This window comes from Rhinichthys klamathensis, unplaced genomic scaffold (genome assembly GCF_029890125.1).
Source record: "Rhinichthys klamathensis goyatoka isolate OS25496 unplaced genomic scaffold, OSU_Roscu_1.1 h1tg000210l_1, whole genome shotgun sequence".
NCBI classification, from domain to species: Eukaryota; Metazoa; Chordata; class Actinopteri; order Cypriniformes; family Leuciscidae; genus Rhinichthys; species Rhinichthys klamathensis.
This window is the reverse complement of record NW_026606735.1, coordinates 270,726-287,257: the sequence shown is the minus strand read 5'-3', so window position 1 is coordinate 287,257 and position 16,532 is coordinate 270,726.

The window sequence follows — 16,532 nt, the reverse complement described above, 5'->3', positions numbered from 1 at the left end:
AAACATTTCTCATTAGAATTCATAAAAGGCCTTAACCCCTTAGCTGTCACACCCCTTTTTGAGAATGGGGGTTAAAATGCACTATTCAAACTTAAATGGTTGTAATTGAAGAATGCTTTGGAATATATACCTAAGTTTGGTCTTGTTTTAAAGGAAACACTCAGCAGATTATTGAAAACACTTCAAAAAATGAAAATATGAAAAAGTTATGGAAGTTTAAATTTACAGTAAATCAAATATACTATACTATATATTTTTATTTTATATAGAATATATATTTTACAAAATATTTTTTACTCTAAAATTACTATAAAATCAAAGCCATATATCTAACCAAGCTATGTTCCAAATTTGAAGTTGATATCACAAAAATTGAAGTTCCCATGAGATTTTGTTTAGGCGTAGTACCAAAAATAGCCACCGGGTGACATAGATTCCATTGAATTTAGTTGTATACATTCTGCCTTAACAAATTAATAATTTTCTGTCCAAATATCAATTCTGTCACAAAATGTGGAACCTTGAGACTCAGACCTTTCTGACAATATGTGTTTTGTCAAGATTAGAAAAGGTTTTGATCATAAATTATGAAATATAATGATGCCCAAAAGGGGAGGAGCCTGATAAAATATTTTAGAGTACCGTTTCTATGTTGACACAACATTCAATTTCAAAACGGTTTTCACAGGATGAATTCTGAGTTTGTAAGCTTTCAAATGATACCTAATTTATGATAACTAAAATATGTGATATAATAAAAAAAAGGCGATAAAAAAGATAATATTATATTTTAGAGGATAATATACATATTATACATTTTAGAGGATAATATTATATTATAATTTTTTATTCAAAAATACTAGATTATATGTTTTATTATGAACTTTTAGCATGAAATCCAAAGTTTCAATTATTAAAGGTGTGTGCGTCAACTTTTTGTGACAAAGGTCAGAACTCCTGTTATGACGCAGATTTGTTTGAGGTGCACTCTTGTCAAAAAAATCATTGGTTACTCTTCCTACATAATTTGTAGCAAAAAACAGCAGTCAAATATCTATTTAGCAGTCTTAGACCTTTCCAACGATATACACTACCGTTCAAAAGTTTGGGGTCAGTGAGAATTTTATTTTTATTTTTTGTAGGAAAGAAATCAATACTTTTATTTATCAAGGAATAATTAATTTGATCGAAAGTGACAGTAAAGACATTTATAATGTTACAAAAGTCTTTTGAACTTCCTATTCATCAAAGAATCCTAAAAAAAACTAAAAAACTTTACAACTGACAGACCAACAACTGTTTCAACATTGATAATAATAATAAATGTTTCTTGAGCATCAAATCCTCATATTATACTGATTTGTGCAGGATCATTTGACACTGAAGACACTGACACTGGTGATGCTGAAAATTCAGCTTTGATCACAGGAATAAAATACACTTTACTATATATTCACACAGAAAACAGCTGATTTACACTGGAATAATATTTAATACTATTACTGATTTTTGCTGTATTTTTAATCAAATAAGCGCAGCCATGGTTAGCAGAAGAGAATTCTTTTAGAAGTATTTAAAATCGTACCGACCCCAAACTTTTGAACGGTAGTGTATAGTTTGTCATAATTAGATTATGATTTAATAGTAATATAGCGAAGTAAAGTTAGATCTCCCGTATACGGGATGGTGACAGTTATCAGTGTATTGGGGGAATAAACACACTCAAAATGCACTATAGACACGATATTATAAAGTAGGCTTTTATTAAGCAAATAAACTGACTCACCCTCTGTTTTAAAACCATAGACAGTATAAGAAGTGGACAGAGCCATCTCATTGGAACTCAGTTGAGACAGTTGAAGCCCATTTTTAGCGATTTTTGAGCACTTCCGTTCCTGACGCGCAGACTCAAACCGACTCAAACTAAGCTTGATGACGTGAGCAATCTGTCTGACAGACGTTAATCTTCTAGTAGCTGTGCGTGAAAATTGCCAACGTTAATCTTGCAGAGATGGGGAACTTGAGCAAAGAGTTCTTTGGCGTGAGTGAGCAGGAGTAAGTATTCCGTTGCTTTTATGGACTCGTTATCTGGGCTTCTCCCTTGACGGGACGTCCCCCCGATTGCCGGCGAGCTTCTCCTCCTGTATGGTAATTTCTGTACAGCGCGACAGAGAGTCGAGTGGTTATGACGCAATCGTTGGCCTATTTTTCCAAAAACTGTTTCTACGGGGCCATAATGTAACATAGAAGGTAATGGAGCCCTTTATACATTGTCGTGTTTCTTTAGAAATAAATAATGGACAAATGGAGTCTTTAAACGCCTCAGATGTAAAGTTATTCGCTGTCAAAGTGACGCCAAAATGAATGGGAGTCAATGGAAATGCTAACGCAAGTGAAGTTCTGCTACAAGATGGCGGCACCCGGCCGGCTTCAACTTCCGGTCGATGGATTACCCCCTTGTTTAAAACAGACATCTGTAAGGGGTGTGACGAGATCTCGTGCCACGAGATCTCGCGAGACTAAAACATGACGAGATTTCTCGTTGAGTGAAAAGCTGTCTTGCGATATCGCCATGACTGAGCGTGAGGGTGAGATTACCATAGAATATTCCACCGCTACACTCACATTCGCCTAAACTATCGTTTTGCTGTTTTTATAAAAATAAAAAATAAAACATTATAAAATAATGTAAAAGTCTGCTCATCCAGCACGAGTTGCCGTTGCAATCAGTGCAGCACGAATCAAAGATCGCGTGATGATGGCGGAGGATTCGTTGCGCAACATAGACTACAACGTCTCATTTATCGTCCAATATGTCTTAGTGTAAAATGCACGCACAGCTCTGCTCCCTATACACAGAGTAAGCGCGATCACGAAAGTGAAAGTAAAACACAAGCTCCCTGATGTGCATTGCGCACAAATTAGGCCGCGAACATACAATAGTCCGTCTCCTAATACCCATCTCTGGACTGTTTATTTGCGGCTATGGTCTCAGTTTGCACTTCGAATATATTGAGAGAGTAGCCTACTGTAATGTCTTAAGGACAACAGACAAGGGAGGCTCTGTTTCTGAACTTATAATCGGAACGCAAGAACAACTGTAGAGACAAACACACCAGCCTCGTTTCTCTCTACCCGGCCTTTTCCGAACTCCATTAACCCTATAACTGCCGGTGCAAAATAAAACAGCAATTTGAAAACAATTATAAAGAGTCTGTGTGCTAACTTTGATTATGGTTGCACTTGCACTTATTGTTTGCGCTTAATAAGACTTCAATGAGTTCAGTTAGGTCACACACAGCCTCAATCAGAAGTTCTGAAAGCTCTTAAATGTACAGTAAGGGCTGAACTCTGAAGAGACTAATGTGAAATCATACAGAGAAAAGCCAGTCAATAAAAACCTTTTACAGTGCTTGTATATTGTTTTCTTTCAATGCATTTGATAATTCATACTCATAATGCATGTCATTTCAGGTCTACTTTATAAGATTATTAGTTAAACATTGCAAAATGCACCTGTATACTATTTTTCCAGTCATGAATTTTGTCATTGAGGATTTCTGAAAAATTGTGCAAAAATCTCGTCTCGTCTCGTTCTCGTGAACCCAATCTCGTGTCTCATCTCGTCTCGTGAGATAAGCGTCTCGTCACACCCCTAACATCTGTTGAGCTGTTATCCACCAAAATGCAAATTCGTCACATGATGGAAAAAAAATAACAGAAAGAAAGATCCTATATTGTCCTGAATATTTTCAGTCACAAACTACTTAACAGTGGGTGCTATAGAGAAGCGCTCGATGTGGGAATAGGAAATCAGAACAGTCTTTAAAGTCCCTGTAAAGGCAATTTCAAAAAAAAATTCTAAACACGTTATAAATGTTAGAAATGTATTGCTAAAACATATTACAAAGACTGTGAACTGTGAAGTACTGAATTGTGGAGTTAGACCGTTAAACAGTTTTTCACCATTGATATTTTACGGATTTTCTGGGCGGGGCTAAAACGGGGCTCGATGACGCACTGGAGCCCCTGAGCTCGTGGACACGCCCCTACTTGATGACGCTCTGAGACCACTGAGGCTGGCCGCTCCTAACAATAGAGCACATTCACATCAGTTTGCCGCTCAATCGCGAGTTACTGTCAGTACTATTATTAGTAACACAGCCTACAGATTGCTAGCTACTAGCTATGCCTTCGTCACGGAAATGCGTACTTCCTGGATGCGATCACCGGATCACGTACAAAACAGATCGGTGTCCTTGTTTAAATTTCCGAAAAACGATTACATCAAGAAGAAGTGGATTAATTTTGTGAAGAGCCACTTTGATGGAGAGCTGAGGATCACCGCCAAAACCCGCCTCTGTACGTGATCATTTTACACTGGATAGTTTTATAAACTTTCGTCGGAGATAACTGTCTGGGATTCACTGATAATCCGCTGTTACTGGTGAATGGGGCCGAACCGACTCCCGCCTCGGCCATCATCCTCCCGTCGCGCGGACAACTGGTGCCATTCGGCAGTGCGTGCCCACCGTGCGAGCATCCATTCCGGCTGTAGAGTTGAGTGAGGCGAGTCGACGACGGCAGCTTTCCCGCGAGTGGGCGTGGTTTCAGCGCAGCCAGTGGACACGCCCCCAGCGTTTGAGAGCAGAGAATACTGCTCATTTTTTCAAGATTTTGATAGCTTATTTTATGTACTTGCTGGCTTTTTTTATCATTCAAATTTGGCTGGGTGACTAATAACACATTTTTCTGTGGTGTGACAAACTCAAAACACATACTTAATTTTGACTTTACAGGGACTTTAATCAATCCAAACAGAACACTCAGGAGATAAACTGCAAAACAACCACTTTGATGCAAACAATATCGGACGAATGAACTAGGGAAACTCAGGCCTTGTCCACACTTGTCCACATTTTCATCCACGCATCTTTTCCCTCTGTTTTTGGCCTTCAGTCCACACTGAGATGGCTTTTTTATTATAGAATTGGATTAATTTGAAAGCGCCGTTTTTGCGTTTTAGTGTGAACTGTGTATTTGAAAATGATTACGCATGTTAAGGCTGCCGCACGATTAATCGAAATGAAATCGCACGCTATTTGGCAAAGACTGCGATTATTTTATGCGCAGCTTGTCAGTGCAGCACGACTCGGTGATCAGTAGTAAATGCTGCTCCATCTGAACCCCAGAGGACGCTCTCACGCAGACACGCCAAATATGCCCTGCAGAAGAAGACTACGCACGTCATTCCAGGAAATCCCTATAGGCATCATACTATCGCTGTAGCTGAAATGCTTTGATTGATTAAATATGACTAATAAAAACATGACTGCCTTATTCTGTCTAAGAAGCCACATCATCTCACAGAAGGATGCTCAACTGGCATTATGAAGTGAGTTTTGGATGTTGTCTTTTGTTGGACAGAGGTTCATAAATGCTTCTCATGTTTAGAAAGATGTCTTGACGTGTTGCTTTTTCAAATGCACGTTATAAGTGACTCAAACTCGCAGTGCTTTCAGATGGAGCAGCGTTTACAGAGCCGTACATCAATAACAAGCTGTGCATAAAATATAATCACAGCATTTGCCATTTCAAAATCGCGATAAGCCAAATCTGTTTAAGTGCGCTTTCATGTAAATTGCGATTAATCGTGCAGCCCTAACGCATGTTTAGTCATGTGTTACGCATATTGTACCAATAGATATTCATGTTTATACTGGTATTGTGCCTTTTATGTGCTATTCACTTTCACACAGTTGCTATTTTGTTACCTTGCACACTCTTCATGTCACAGTCCTGCAAAGATGACAGAAAATTGTACTCGCATTTGCTGACCTGTGGCAAAACATGAGAGCAGTTGTGTTTAGACCAAACATGTGACTGAGTGCGACCAGGATGCATCAGTGAATGGTGAGATATTGTGGTAAATAAAACGATTCTGCCAGAAGAATTGTGAAAACTTATTTCTTGTTTCATCTGTATCATTTCAGTGATATTTTATTAAGGTTTTACGCATGCGCAACTGAATTTAGCGTTTTCCGACGTTTCAGTGTGGATGAAAAACGTTAGGAAAACCCTTCAAAACGCTAGTGTGGATGGAGATGGAGGTGTTTTGAAACAAAAATGCAGTTTTCAAATGTATCCGGATTAAGGTAGACGTAGCCTCAGGGCTGATATACATTTACATTTATTCATTTAGCTGACGCTTTTATCCAAAGCGACTTACAATTGCTATATATGTCAGAGGTCGCACACCTCTGGAGCAACTAGGGGTTAAGTGTCTTGCTCAGGGACACATTGGTGGATTCGAACCCGGGTCTCTCACACCAAAGGCATGTGTCTTATCCACTGCGCCATCACCACCCCTATACTACGCCATCACCACCCCTATACACCCCTATATTACGTTCTCTGAGTATATATACTCAGAGAACGTAATAAAAAAAGAAACAGAACAGGTGCGTGGAATCAGGAACTATGTAAACCAATTAACAAACTAAAAGTGAAAACGAAACTAAATCATAAACATAACTAAATTCATGTCTCAGTTCTCTCAGTTTGACTGTAGAACTGTAAATCCTTCCAGAAGATCTTCAGTGAATGAAAAAGCTCTCACTTTAAAACTCGAATCCTCAAAAACAGTCAGTGTTACAGTGTTCAATATCTGTTCGTTTTTCAGAGCATGTTTTCATGCGTGGATTCCTACATGAGATCACATTTAAAGCCGTTTTTCTTTTCATGTGTTTGTATTATTCATATATTTTTGTACCAATTACCAAATATCAGAAATACAAAAAAAGGAAATGTCTTTTGCTTAGACGGCTGAAATTTGATATTTTACATTGTTTCATGCCGCACGTCTCGGGTTATGTCTGTAACCCTTGTTCCCTGAGAAGGGAACGAGACATTGCGTTGTTAAAAAACGACTCTTTGGGGACGCTCTGAAGTATGAATGAAACTATTCCAATCCTGATTGGTGTTGCGTCATGACGTAACGTGACGGCATAACCAGAAGTATAAAATGACACCGGCATACACACGCGTTAGCCTCGCGATGAAGCAAGCCGCTCCCAGGCATGAAGGGGCGTGGCAAAGCGACACAGTGTCTCGTTCCCCTCTCAGGGAACAAGGGTTACAGACGTAACCCGAGACGTTCCCTTTCGAGGGAACTCGCACTGCGTCATTAAAAACGACTCTTTGGGGAACGAATGCCCACTATGCCACGCAACAAAATTGCCTGTCCCTGTGTGACACTGTATCAGGCACAAGCTAGGACGAGAGCACCTGTGTACCCGGCGTGTTAGGGAGGTGCAGACTGTAAAACCTGATAAAGGTGTGTGGGGTAGCCCAACCGGCTGCCTCACAGATCTCCTGGAGAGGCACTCCTGAGTAAAGGCCCCTAGAGGATGCCATGCCTCTAGTGGAATGAGCCCTCACGCCCAAAGGTGAACGCAGATTGCGCACCTGGTAGGCCGAGGCAAAAGCCTGTACAATCAAATTGCTAATTGTTTATTTGGATGCAGGGAGCCCCTTCTTAGGTGACCCAAAACACACTAACAGTTGGTCCGACCTCCTCCAAGAAGAGGACCTCTCAAGGTAAACACTCAATGCTCTGACAGGACAGAGCAAATTGAGCCTCTCTTCTTCTGCCACCACATGTGGTAGAGGATGAAATGCCTGCAGGACTGTAGACCGTGCCATATTGGAAGGCACCTTAGGCACATAGCCAGGTCTTGGATGCAGGATGGCCTTAACTCCTCCCGGGGGAAAATTCCAAACAAGCTGGCGATACTGCCAGGGCTTGGAGATCTCCCACCCACTTAAGCGAGGTAATGGCTAGGAGAAAAGCCATTTTAATCGTCAGGTCCTTAGCTGATGCCGACTGAAGAGGTTGGAAGGGGGCCAGGGATAACCCTTCCAGAACCACCACCAGGTCCCAGGAAGGGACTCTGGTCCTGGTCGTCGGCCCCATCCTCCATGTACCACGGAGAAAGCGTATGACCAGCTGGTGCCTCCCCAGAGGCCCATCACTCAATGGTGCATGGAAAGCCGCAATGGCAGCCACGTACACCTTAAGTGTGGACGGGGTGAGACCAGCAAAGAAACTCCAGAACTGAAGCCACTGGGCAGTTTACTTGGTCTAACTCCTGTTCTCTACACCAAGTGGAAAACACATTCCACTTAAGGCCATACAATCTCCTAGTGGAAGGAGCCCTGGAACTAAGTAAGGTCTCGACCACTCCGGCCGAAAGGCCAGCGTCTAGGTACTGAACCCCCTCAGGGGCCAGACCCACAGCTTCCACAGCTCCGGGCGAGGGTGGAATATCGTGCCTTCCGCCTGAGACAGCAGATCCCTCCTCAGAGGAATCTGCCATGGCGGACCTGTCAGGAGTGCTATTATGTCTGAGAACCATACTCGGGCCGGCCAAAACGGGGCTACTAGAAGTAGACTGACTCCATCTCGACAGACCCTCTCCAGGACTCCCGGGAGCAGAGCGATCGGGGGAAAAGCATATAAGTGCAGCCTCGGCCTCGCTTGTACTATGGCATACAACCCCAGTGGGGCTGGATGTGTGAGGGAGAAACACAGTGGCGGTGAGACGTCTCTCGAGACGCAAACAGGTCCACTTCCACTGGGCCGAATCTTTCCCATATTAACTTTGCCACATCTGGGTGAAGTCTCCATTCCCCGGGCCTCAGCCCCTATGGATGCCCCTCAACAGGATGTCTGCTCCCTGATTCTGAACCCCCGGGACATACAGTACATTGCTCCGCGGGACAACAGTTTCGCTTGGGACCAGAGGATGATCTGATGCGCCATTCCGGATAGAGGGCGCGATCTGAGCCCCCCCTGTCGATTCAGATAAGCGACCACCAACGTATTGTCTGAACGTATCAGAACGTGGTAGCTCTTGATGTCTGGGAGGAAGCTTCTCAGAGCTCTGAACACAGCCAACATTTCTAGGCAATTTAAATGCCAAGAGTGATGATGGTCCTGCCACAGACCCCTGACAAAGTGGCCGTCCATGACCGCGCCCCAACCAGTAAGGGAGGCGTCTGTCGAAACGGACGCGGAACCCGAACCTCGGGGAACGCGAGCCTGGCCGTCTTCATCAAAGACATCCAGGCGAGAGTGCAGCACTCTCATAGGAAGTGCTTCACAATCACCACAAGCAGCCCCCTCAAGAGCTGCCCGGGCGTGCTGCACTCCCAAACAATTCACACAAAGCTGATGTGTGTCCCCACCCGTCTATATATCTACATTTGCGGAAAACGGCAAAAAAAAAAATAAAAAAAAATGGGGTGTGATTTATTGAAGACACATGCAGAATTAATTAGCAGTCAGATGAATAAATAACAAGATTATTTTAAACTCGCCCTTAATCCAAAGGACCCCCACCCCGGAATAGAAATATCCAGTATGTGATTTCTATCAGGCAGGAGCACGGAGGAGTTTTAGTTTTAGTTCTGGAATGTAAATCTCATTATCAGAAATGCTCATTGTTTGGCCCACAGAACCAGATCAGCTTTTATTAGGCAAATCATTCAGTGATGGCTATGGATTCATTCCACAAGGAATTGGACCCTGGCGTGTCAAGATTCTAGTCAGCACTTTACTCTTTCCTCTCTTCAGATATCATAAACTCTCTTGAGATTAAACACTTCAGTTGCAGTGAATATTGCAGCGACCTAAATAGTTGAATACTAAAAAGTGAGGGCTTTATAATAATAACATTTTCTAAAAATTGTCCACATGCCGACAATGTTTCTATTTCCTCTAGGTTTAAAAAGCTTTAAACATTGAGCCTCGTTGATGTAAACGAGCAGAACTAATTTCTCTATAAATTACTCGTAAAACCATTCTAACACGACTTGCTGCATTCAATTCAATGTGGCGGTCAATCAAGCTAAAAGGTTGCCACAGGTAAAAAAAACTGTCATATGCAAAGCCATATCTATCGTCTAGCTTCATAAGGTGAGTTAGACGTATACTTGCCTTGCACTTCTGAAATTAATACTTTTATTCAGCAAGGACACATCAAGTTGATCAAAGTGACTATAAAGACATTTATAATGCTACAAAAGATTTCTGTTTCAAATAAATGCTGTACTTTTACATTTTCTATTCATATAAGAATCCTGAAAAAATGTATCACTGCTTCCACCAAAAATATGAAAGGGGTCATGACATGAGAAATCAAATTTGCCTTGATCTTATACATATAAGAGGTCTTTGCACCATTAAAACATTCTGCAAGTTTCATAGCTTAAAACGTCCTCCTCATTATAAACAAAGCATTTTTTAATCAAGCTTCAAAAACAGCTTGTTCAGATATTGCGGGATATGTGATGTCACGAGACTGTCCTCCTCCGAAAAACGACCCCATATGTCGTTTGTACATGCAGCGTATTACGAACTAGAGTAGCCTCTCGCTGCATCCTGCGGTGGACATCCAACCCAGCCACATCCAAGTGTGACGTCAGAAGCCACCACGCCCATGCCCAAATTGGACACATTCTCATTAACATTTAAAAACAAGAAGAAGCGTCGAGAAGAGAAGACTAGAAGACGAAGGTAACTGCGAAACAAAATGCACAAAACACACTTGCGGTTTTAGTATAAACACTGTTCAACATAATACGAATGAGTTGTATGAGAATTAGATGTTACCTGTTGAAAGCAGCTCTTATCACTTTATTAATAGTTTGTAATGAGGTCAGTGCGGTGCGGCTGATCACTTGACTAGCATTGTCAAAATATCGATGTAATTCGAATCAATAAGGTTTGATGATGTTTTAGAGCTATGAATTATCTTCAACTTACATATTTGGTCATTTAACTCCCCTGTAATGTCTCAACTGAGTTGTGTGTTACATTTGGCTGAGTGAATTTCGTATCAGTAACTACGTTAGATTCTCAACTGAGAATTTTGTTTTGTATGCTATTACTATTATACTATACTAACTGCATTATTATATCACCAATTTCATGTTGTTATTTGGATTAAGGGTAAATAGGAAAAAATATATTATTTCAGTGCTTATGTGTGACGTTACATCCTGTAAATCTTATTCTGCTTGTAAAGAATATGAGATTTGATTGTCACTCTGTCAGTTGTAAATACTCCATATTGAAAAAGTTTGAAGTTGTTCTGTCATTGCTTATATGCAAAGAAGTTATACATGTTTAGATAATGTAATGTGACGATAAACTGTTGTAATATGAATAAGTGTTATTATTGATTCATAGTAAATATAGTGACGGCAAGCCAGCCATCACATCAGCAGTCTTTCCTAACTATATTATACTTCTTTTCCTAACTATATTATACTTCTTTTCAGGAGTACTACAATTTTGAAAGCAAGTGATTGTTTGCCATGTCGGTAAGTAAAAATAAACTTCGGTTTGTATCCTAATCAAGTTAGCGTACTGTTAACTGTCAGGCCAAAGGTTTGTCTGAATTGTAATTAACAACTTAACGATAGCTAGGTTAAAACGTTTTGGTCTGATCACTTATCACTTACAACCCTTGCAAAGTAACTTGGCTGAGCAACCGAATCATTTCACTACATCTTACTTGATAACTCTGTGTATGTGCCAAATTATCTATCTATTCTAGATTAATGGAAAGATCACATACTTATTGTCATTGTCATGTTTTACAGCATCCTACACATTTTCAGTTCAAGCCTGATGCAGATCAATTCTGCCTGGATGGGTGGTTCGAATGTCCCTGCTGCAGTTTTATGACTAAAGAGAAATTCTCATTTTCTATTCATCCATTGCAGGTCAGAGTAGATTATTAATTATTTTTGCACAATGCCCAGTGCACCCTTTTGTTACTGATATTTCTGTTAACACAACAGTGACTGTTCTCTGAAAACTATTTCAGTGAAGTGGAAGATTTTAACCGACAAATTGACAAACAATTGAGGAAAGAAGGGAGACCATTCAATTGATGGGTGTTGCTCTTACATTTACACATTTGGAGTTTGGAATTAGACGTCAGTAACATGAATATTCTATTTGACTTTCTCTCTCTACAACTCCAACATTTCATAAGTGTTAAGTGTTAATTCAGAAATAGACATTTGTTTAACATGTTCAACTGAAATATATATTTCTCTCTCTCTCTCTCTCTCTCTCTCTCTCTCTCTCTCTCTCTCTCTCTCTCTCTCTCTCTCTCTCTCTCTCTCTCTCTCTCTCTCTCTCTCTCTCTCTCTCTCTCTCTCTCTCTCTCTCTCAGAGTTGAAGCCATTCTTGCAGCAACTGGTGGAAAAGGGGATCTTTTTGGTGCTTTTGTTCTAGCAAAAATAATTTTGTTCTTTCATATAATATAAATAAATGCATGTGTATATATAAATAAATTCATGCTTGAATCATTCTCGAGTTTTGCCTTCTGATATCTGGCCATATCATTTAGTGACTGCATATGCTGATTCCATCGTTATTTTACCTGATAATGAGCAAATTAGTTAAACTTAAGGAGGTTAATCAATATACAGTATCATTCAAGAAACTAAGACTCACTCCACTTTTTCAGTTGTGTTGATATACATTTTTAATTTGTTTTGTGTAAATTTAAAATTTTCAAAATGCCTCTGATACATTTTGAATAAAAAAAAACACATTTTATAAAAATACTCCTGAGATTAAATGTCTTTCGAACTATGCATGTACAAACTAAAAAACTAGGGTCCTGTAACCGGGGTCCGCCTCCGATTGTGCAGGAATATACTATTGATTTTAAGTAGTATAGTGAATGTGTTGCTCTGAACAACTGTGACATTGGTTATTTTAACAAAAAGTTATCACACTTGCATAGATGGGTCATTTTAGACCCATGTGATGTATTAACTTGATGTATTAACACAAAATATTAAATAAAAAATTAATTTGTGACCAAGATATTTTAAACTATGATGATATTTTGATATGTTAAACTCATAAAACCTGTACAGAAGGTGAAGTGAGAGATTAACTGTTTTTTTATGTATTAGAATATTGTCCAAAAGTTCATTTATTTCAGTAATTCAACATAGCTGTAAACCATAATCATCAAATTTATAACACATAAAGGCTTGAAATGAGCATGTAATGAGTCTATATTATATATTAGTATCAGCTTTTAGTTGAATTACTGTAATAAATGAACTTTTGCACGATATTCTAATTTTTCGAGTTTCACCATATTGGTTCTTTAAGGTTTACATAAATTCCATTCTGCTGTTTTATTATTTGATTTCAAAGTCATTTGCTATAACAGGCATTAACTAATAAGTGAATTCTTAATTTTTTTTGTAAAAATGCAATATTTCTATAACCACATAGAAAGAAATGTAAAAAAAAGTTTACATTTATTTATTTTTATTTAGAAGGGGTAACTATAAGTGCAGTTTGGATCCCATATAATTAAGAAAATGACAAAAACTCGTTTTAGTTTAAGTATAGATGCTCCCTTATGCGTTTATAATAGCAAAACCATGATTATTGATTACCATTTGTGTAACAGAAATACAAGAGAAATACAAAAATATCGTTTTAAGGTACATTGTTTACTTGTACTACCATGTCATTAACTTACAAAACCAGTGAGCAATGCTCACTGTTAAGGGAGTGATTGTGATTTAGCCCATTCCAAGCCTGCCAAAGCGTCACAATTTAACTGCACCAATAATCTGTAGCGTCACACTTCTATACAAATAACCTCATCTTTATTATAAACCAATAACTATGATAACAGCCGTAAACATATTTCCGACCTTTCCGACAGGAAGCAGCGCCATTTGCGCATGCGTACAACAAATCGAGTCACGTGCCGTATTTGGACATGGGCGAGGCTTCCGACGTCACACTTGAATGGGCGTGGCTTCTGACGTCACACATGGATGTGGGCCGGGTTGGATATCCACCGCAGGATGCAGTGAGCTGTACTTGCCTATAGTGGCGTTTTAAAATGAAGCGCCCTCTAGCAGTCTTATATATGACAGTCTCGTTTATCGGGTGTGTCGTCATCAAATGACCTTTGACTGTCGTTACCAATAAAAACAAAATGCGGCAAGAAAAAGAATGTCCCTGACCGCCGTAATCAATATCTGTTTTATTTTATTTAAAGATCTATTTAATGTATCGTTGTGACTGTCGGCAATTCATGTGTAAGTATAAGTGTAGTTTGATGTTTTTTCTTTACAAATGGGTTGCGATTGCCACTAAATGAATGTGATTTTACCACAGTATATTAGCTCGATCCTGCTAGTTAAAGCACAGTGCCCATACATTTTTACCATAGTAATTAGTTTTACTGTGGTATTTTTAGTTAAATAAGACAACGCCATGCTTTTAAGACTGTGGTTTTACTGTGGTATTTGTAGTTAAAGCAAAGTACCACAACACATACCTTGGATTTAACACAGTAACTGTAACGTTAAATTTACTGTGGTATTTGTAGTTAAAGCACAGTAACTTGCATGCTTTTACCACAATAACTGTTTTTACTGTCTACTATTTGTAGTTAGAGCACATGAGTAACCACAGCACTTACCATGGTTTTACCAGAGTAACTGTCGTTTTACTGTGGTATTTGTAGTTGAAACAGTAACAAATCACTTGCCATGGTTTTACTACAGTAACCATAGTTTTACTGTGGTGTTTGTAGTTGAAACAGTAACACAACACTTGCCATGGTTTTACCACAGTAACCATAGTTTTACTGTGGTGTTTATAGTTGAAACAGTTACACAACACTTGCCATGGTTTTACCACAATAATCACAACACTGGCCATGCCTTTAATACCTTTTTGTAATGTAATTGTAAATCAATATTCTTTTTCTGTCTTGCAGTTACTTCAGATCACATACTCCTCCATCTCCATCTCCCACAACAACCTGTAATCCAACAGCTCTTTTAAGAGGCCATCTCTCGCAAAAACTCACTTTCTGTCTGTCTCTCTCTCTCTCTCTCTCTCTCTCTCTCTCTCTCTCTCTCTCTCTCTCTCTCTCTCTCTCTCTCTCTCTCTCTGTTTTTTTTAACTGTAATTAATTTACACATTTTTTTTGCTCTCTTTCTTTCTCTTCTTCATCATGGAATATTTTTAAAAATCAAAATTTGATCAATTCTGTCAGAAAGCTGCTATTAACAGGGAACTTGAACTCAAAGCTCCCAGTGCTGATCTTGAAGAAGCTGCCAGGGAGGCTGAACAGGTCCTTCAAATTAGGTAATGTTGAACACATTTAGTTATAGCTGATTTGCTTTAATGAATGTATCCTTATTTTATGTTTTATTAACTTTCCTTAAAGTCCTTCCTCTCAAATAATTTGGTCACGGATAATTTTTAACACACTGTCTCAACATGTATATATTTCTCTTTGTTTCAGCTGAAAAGGAAGTGCTGTCAAGGGCTTGTTAAACCTGTCTTCGTGGAGAGGGATGAATTCGGCCATCTTGTGTGTTTATGGAGATGGAAAAAAGCGGCAAAGGCAAATGTTTCCAATGGTATGTCTGTGTTGGTCTTAACCCTTGATTGAATATTACTGCAGTTACATTTTGCACAGCATTTGATGTTTCTTAAACTTTGTTTTACATACTACACTACCCCATCAGTAAGAACCCACAATAAAGCGTCATGTTGATGTAGTAATAGTTCATACAATTGACCAAGTCAGCAAATTCATATGATATTATGCAAGTGCACTCGTACAAAATTCTATGACTTTTACTCCAGCTGCTGTCATTGGCCATTGCCTCAACTCTCTTGCAGATTGTAAGTAGTTGGACCGTTTATATCAGAAAGTTCATATCAAGTCCATTGTATTCTTTATTAACCTTTACATATTGGCGCCGTCTCTTCTCGTACCAACAGTACATGATATTTTTCCACATGTTGATTTTTATTGACCACATCTGTTTAAGAAGCAAGAGTCTGGAAATGCTAGTTTAACAAGTTACGTGACACATCAGATCTTCAAAGAACTTGTCCTAATCAGATCACTTAAACAATTAGTTCACCCAAAAATGAAAATTCTGTCAGTAATTGCTCACCCTCATGTTGTTCCAACCCGTAAGACTTTCATTCATCTTCAGAACACAAATTAAGATATTTTTGATTAAATCTGAGAGCTGTCTCACTCCTCCATAGAAGCTAAGGGATCGAAACTTGCCAGCCTAGAAAGTTAGAAAAGACAATGTTTAAAATAGTCCAAGTGACTACAGTGGCTCAACCTTGAGTTTATCCAGCGACGAGAATACTTTTTGTGCGCAAAAATAACGACTCATTTAACTCTTCATTTTCTTCTCTGTGGGCCTCTGAGTGAGTTTACGTAGTGTAACAGCGCAGCGCTTCTGTGTTGTACGTCAGAATGTAGGCTCGCTATTGGCCGACGCAGGTCATGTGTGTGATGCGTGTGACGTACAACACAGAAGCGCTGCGCTGTTACACTACGTGGCTCACTCAGAGGCCCACACAGAAGAAAATGAAGAATTAAATAAAGTCATTATTTTTGCTTGTTTTTGCACACAAAAAGTATTCT